The sequence below is a fragment of the Sinocyclocheilus anshuiensis genome, unplaced genomic scaffold, assembly GCF_001515605.1.
Source record: "Sinocyclocheilus anshuiensis isolate Anshui unplaced genomic scaffold, SAMN03320099.WGS_v1.1 scaffold1045, whole genome shotgun sequence".
Taxonomy (NCBI): Eukaryota; Metazoa; Chordata; class Actinopteri; order Cypriniformes; family Cyprinidae; genus Sinocyclocheilus; species Sinocyclocheilus anshuiensis.
In genome coordinates, this window is record NW_015555799.1 from 58309 (window position 1) to 64685 (window position 6377).

The 6377-nt window shown below is 41.4% G+C and overlaps 1 protein-coding gene and 1 long non-coding RNA gene across 2 annotated transcripts in view; one reads left to right on the forward strand and one right to left on the reverse strand.

The window, feature by feature from the left end:
* LOC107674918 (uncharacterized) overlaps window positions 1-5783 on the reverse strand; it is a 10056-nt gene extending 4273 nt beyond the window's left edge. The window contains exon 1 of the long non-coding RNA XR_001632558.1: window positions 5708-5783. This is a non-coding gene — a long non-coding RNA (uncharacterized LOC107674918). The remainder of the gene's footprint in view (window positions 1-5707) is intronic.
* Window positions 3687-6377, forward strand: part of rab14l (RAB14, member RAS oncogene family, like) — a 17665-nt gene continuing 14974 nt past the window's right edge. The window contains exon 1 of the mRNA XM_016469069.1: window positions 3687-3815. The gene's annotated coding sequence lies outside the window, so the exon portion shown is untranslated. The remainder of the gene's footprint in view (window positions 3816-6377) is intronic.

Consider the following 6377-nt stretch of genomic DNA (forward strand, 5'->3'; position numbering starts at 1 on the left):
GGAGGAGCTGGACTCACTAGAGTCATTGGAACAGGAAACGGCACTCCTGTCCGTGACTAGGGAACTGGAGTCATTGGAACAGGGAACGGCACTCCTGGCCGTGATGAGGGAACTGGAGTCATTGGAACAGGCAACGGCACTCCTGGTCGTGACGAGGGAACTGGAGTCATTGGAACAGGGAACAGGACTCCTGGCCGTGACAAGGGAGCTGAAGCGGACTCAAGGACTGGAGCGGGCTCTAGAGCAAGTACCGAGACTTGCTACTGCCAATACATCCACAACATGCTGCTGTGAGTATGTAAGAAATATTGCTGCTGCAAATATAACATACATGGCAACCCTTTCCCTCAAGCAGGTAACGTTATTATTGCTAACATAGCGGACTCATCGAAAAACACATTGGCATCATGAATTAAAGAGAAAATAATCACTTCCTCTGATGTTTAAGTGAATAAAATAGCCTTGACAGCCTTACTTACTGGAGTTCCACAACTATTCACTCTATTCTCTCTCACCGGACTCGTGTGTGTGTAGGTGATATAAAAGAGGAAAGCAGCCATTTGGACCAAAGCACTGTGAGGCAAGGGAGGGGGAGACTCAAAATGTTTCTAAACTTAAAATGCATTTTTTGCCCCATTTGTGTTGTTTTACTACTTACACAATTTTTTTAAATATAAAACATTGTTATTTACAATGCACAGCGTGGTTTTTAATCATATATTTAGCGGGGGCAACCCTTAGATGGGGGGGGGCCTGTCCCCCCCCCCCACCCCCCCCGGACTGTACAAAACATGGTGACATTAATTTTTAAGTAAATATAATGAGCGCTATATTGTGTCACCAGAAATTATTGAGGTCATGTACATATATTGTGCGATAAGTCGATATATTGATTATTGCGACAGGCCTAGGGAGGGGGAGACTCAAAAGGTTTATAAACTTAAAACGCATTTTGCTTTGCGTTGCTTTACTACTTACACAATTATTTAAAGTATAAAGCATTGTTATTTACAATACATAGCGTGGTTTTTAAGCATATTTTTAGGGGGGGACAACCCTTAGATGGGGGGGGTCCTGTCCCCCCCCCGACCCCCCCGGGATTTCCGCCTATGAGACCACGCAATACACACAGCGATATGGATTAGAAGAGCATTCAATTATCTTAGATGCTGATTTCGCTGTTCTGAGGCAAGCTGCAACTGCTACAGCAAACACTAGTCATATATTTGAATGTTGAGCAGCGAGCTCATTGGCTACTGATACAGGAGAGAACCATTACGTCAGATTGAGTTAGACCTATCGGACTGTGCCATCCAGTACCGTTTCTAGGCATAGGCAAGCTATGCGGTCGCCTATGGCCCACCACCTGGAGGGGGCGCCAATGAGCGCATGTACTGTCGCTACATTTTAGCAGGGTTGTGATAAAGAGTGGCACGGCCACCCTGAAATATGATTGCTGCCTCCACTGGATCCCCCAACATTATCGGGCTACAGTACTCACAATCTGACGATGCCTGTATGCCATTTGGATCAGAGCGCTGTCAATTGCTGCCTCTGATTGTTGCATGCAAAGTTTGCATTTGGAGTGCTCAACAATGCCATTAGATCAATGGGTTCTGTCAGTGCTTTGGCAAGGTAAGACTTTTTTTTGCCATGCAATAAAGCTAAGTTCAAAGGCCAATTTAAGTCGGCACCGATGGCCTCGTGGGCAGCGTGCCGACATGTAGTGCCTTTGCGTTTCGGGCATCCTGAGTTTGAGTCCCGGCTCGTGGACCTTTCCTGATCCCACTCATTTCGCTTCCTGTCGACCTACTGTCCTATCTAAATAAAAGGCATAAAACGCCAAAAATACATCTTTAAAAAAAAGGCCAATTTAAAATATTGGTATAGTAAAAAGTGCACAAAATCAGTATTTTTTAGGCAGTATTTGTGGCAGTCAAGAAAACATGTTGTGAATTTGTCCAAAAGGTGTGCGTTTTTGCGCCAATGTATTGTTAAAGGTTCAGCGTGTCATTTAATATTCCCATATAAAACTTTAACAGCCAATTAAAAAATATTGGTGTAGTAAAATTCACTAATTCACAAGATAAATACATCCTTTATTAAATCGCTTTGTTGAATTTAATGCATCCTTACGGAAGTGTCGAAATGCTGAATCAATTCATTCGCTTCCAACAGCGCCCAATGGGAGCATAGAGGGCAGCGTGTCATGTTATTTAAAGGGGAAGTTCACGATTCTGATTACTTTTATGCCACTGATCAGGCTTTTATATGTAGTTTGGGGTAACAAAGGGTTTTATAGGTTTGACTGAAATAATTCTAATAGGGATTTCGCCTAGGCCCTAGGGCGTCAAAATGGCTAGAAACGGCCCTGGCGCCATCTAGAGTTTCATGCCAGAACTCTGTATTTCAAAGCGGGTTTTTTTACAGCGATGCCATAGTAGAAGAACCATTTTTAACCTTTTAGTTTCTCATTTTTTACTGGGTTTCATGGATGCCAACAAAGAACTTTTATTTTTAAGAGTGAACTTCAACTATAAGACCTTTAACATAAAAACTAACAAAGGATGAGAAGTAGCTAGTTGTAAACACATCTGTCACCCTCCAAAAACCAAAACCTTACAATCATATGTCATAAAAATATATTTTAATTTCACATTTAGTCTTGTAACATTTAGCAATCCTAATACTGCAAGATTTTTCACAATTTTAAGAATAATGTAACATTCCTTATAATTCCTTATAATAATCCTTATTATAAATGATGTATAAGTGACATCATTTGAGCCTCTTCTACGACATTGTGGGAAGAAAAGTACAGACACTTGTTCAGTTTTATCAAGCTTTACACAAAATGCAGTGTTCACTGCTTTCATCAAGCTCAACCATAATATATGATACATAATATTTGGTCTCAAACTAACAGACACTAATTCAGGATATTATTTATTTATTTATTTATAGAGATAAAGTCCTTTATGATTAGAATTTATAAGTGAAACCACTATATAATATATGTGCTTTGAGGTTGTTGTTCAACGACTTTTTTCACTGATGATTTGCTGAAAGAGTTCATGTGTTTGTTTTTTCTTTCAATAAGAAACATCAGAGAACCAAACAAGAACAAGAGGGGGATACAGAAGAAAAAAAAATAGTAATAATAATAACAACAACAATTAAACTTTTTATTTTTCCATGTGAATTTAAATTTAAAGGGGTCATATGATGCTGCTAAAAAGAACAGTATTTGGTGTAATGAAATGTGTTTATGCGGTTTAAGGTTCAAAAAACACATTATTTTCTAAGACTAAAAGTTATGAGACTAATATGAGACTAAAAGTTACGCCTTCTTTCTTTGTGTGAACATTTGGGCGGCGTTATGCAAATCTTCCCACATCGTGACGTAGACATGTGGGGGCGTGTTAGAACGAGCCGTTTTAGGTAGGTGTGGCTGACTCTTAACTTTTATAAAGAATATCTCTTTGGATTTGAGACTTTAGTCTTTGCAACTTTACAGATCTTCTTTATGCACCAGGAGCTTGTAACACTCCAAAGAGAAAGGAAACATTGAAATCGCATCACATGACCCCTTTAAGAGAGTCAACGGGCTTAAAAGAAGATGGACGGGCTTCTGTGTACGCGCGCGCGCGCGCCCGCTGCGGGTCACGCCGAGTGCAGTGAAGCGCGCGTCCTCTGGCGCCGCTCGCCGGTGAGCCGCGGAACTGCGTCAGTCTTTGTGCCGCCGCCATCTTGACCAGGATCCGGATAATCACCACCTGAACACACTGATTTACAGCAAACACACACGACTACAGGTGAGAACATGCATGACAAACACACACGCCGCGCGTTCACATTCCACTCTCACGCGCGTCACTCCACAGAGCTCGTCCGTTCAGCGTTCAATTCAATTCGGAGCCGCGAGTCAGCCGTTAGCCGCTCACGCTAGCTAGCCGCTAGCAGCTCCAAATCACCACAAAAATAACAGAACGCGCGAAATATCTCAAACAGGACTAAATCCGTCCGTTAGCCGGTCAGTGTGTTAATGTGAGCGCTGTGTATTACTGTAGTGTCGTTCTGATGAGCTTTATCTGACAGGAAGAGCAGCGACACCCACTCAGCTGATGGAGATTTATGTTTACATGGGACAGTTTCACACTCAGTACAGCACCTATAAATGATGCTACACGAAACTGCGTGCGTTAGTATGAGTGTTTCCATCAGGACAGCCTGCTGTTATCTGATTTACACTGATATCTGTGGTGATGAGGATGATGAAGGTGTGTTACTTATGAGTGACAGTCAGACTGTCCTGCTGAGCACGAGAGTTCATCTCTCTCTCTCTCCCTCTCTCTTTCTCTCTCTCTCTCTCTCTCTCTCTCTCTCTCTCTCTCTCTCTCTCTCTCTCTCTCTCTCTCTCTCTCTCTCTCTCTCTCTCTCTCTCTCTCTCTCTCTCTCTCTCTCTCTCTCTCTCTCTCTCTCTCTCTCTCTCTCTCTCTCTCTCTCTCTCTCTCTCTCTCTCTCTCTCTCTCTGTGTGTGTGTGCGCGTGCGTGCGTGTTATGCTCGGACTGGAGTCTGACAGTTTCTTATGTTGTTCTCACACTCATGACACACTGTTGATATATGTTAATAGTCGTAGTTCTTGCCAGTTTACCAGTGAAATTTCATCATGTTCAGTGATCACATCCTGCATAATTGTGCTTTTAAACACTCTTATTTGAAACGTGAAATACTGCTATAAATAATGCTATAAATATCTAATAAATCATATAAATAATAGTGTTTCTGCTTTATGTAAACGTTGCTTCAAGTTTTTTTAACAGTTGCTGCAATTAAATTGTGTGTATATTTTAAACAGTATTCAATAAAAATCATAAATCATTGGAAATTAATAATTTTGAAAACATAAATCTATTTAAAAAAAATCTATTTCATGTAGGAACTTCTTATGGTGGCCCATTAGTGCACAATGCAATGAAATCGCCACAACATAACGGAAACAAGCCGCAACACAACGAAATGAGCACAACACAACGGAAGCTCCCTTTCCTGGATGCGTTAAAGCTAAGCACCAGAGGTAATAGTCTAACGAAATCCAAATTTTGGACATTTTACTGTAGTACCATTTTTTTAAACCATTAGCCAAGTCATTTATATAGGGTAAACGTAGTGCTGGGCGGTATGACCAAAAATTTATATCACGGTATTTTTCGAAATTATACCGGTTTCCACTGCTTTAAGTCGAACAAACCTAATGCAGGCTGGACTAAGCACGCTCATTGCTGCGTGTTCTTATGATTTTATTTTCACCACCTGCAAACTCACGAAGAGCTCATAAAAGGCACTTTACCTCCTCGTTGCTCCACGTTTGCCCTCCACTCATTTTGTTTTGGATACATCGCTCGTTCCGCGTCATCAAATCATGTCGCATAGCATCTCATATTGTCATTACTTCCTGTTTTTGTCCATGTTGCGTTCATATTTAATTTGAACCGCACCAGAGTTTGTACTCTGGTACACTTGAGAATTTCTGTCCAATGAATGGATGACCTTTAGCACACGTGTGGTTTTGTTTACAATTTCTGGTTCACTTGCAAAAAGGGCAGTGTGAAAGCGAACCACACCAAACAAAAAAATCAACATTGTATTTGGTCCGGACCAAAGCAAGTGAACTAGCGGACTTTGCTGGTGTGAATACACCCTTACTCAAATGAACCACACTAACAGAGCAATTGCACCAGAGTTCTTTTAATCGAACCAAACATGGCAAGTGTGAACACACCCTTAGTGTGCAGTTTCACTTAGGGTGTATTCACACCTGTCTTGTTTGGTTTCGATTGAATCGAACTCAAGGTCGTTTCCCCCCTTGGTGTGGATCTTTTGGGCAGGTGTGAATACAGCAATCGCACTCGGGTCCGGTCTCGGTCCGGTTCCAACGAACTCTGGTACGCTTGAGAATTTCTGTCCAATGAATGGATGACCTTAGCACAGGTGTGGTTTTGTTTACCATTCTGGTTCACTTGCAAAAAGGGCAGTGTGAAAGCGAATCACACTAAACAAAAAAAAATCAACATTGTATTTGGTCCAAACCAAAGCAAGTGAACTAGCGGACTTTCCTGGTGTGAATACACCCTTAGTCAATCAGTTTCCTGCTCAAATAAAGCCTTAAAGGGGTCCTATTATGCTCTTTTACAAAATCTTGATTTTGTTTTGGGGGTGTACTAGAACAGGCTCTCATACTAGGTTGTTTGAAAAACACATTATTTTTCACAAATTTTACATTATTACAACACCTCTCTCCCCAGTCTGGCATGAACGGCACGAATAGTTCCTGTATCAAATGAAGGCCCGCCTTCTGAAATACAAAATGTGCTGT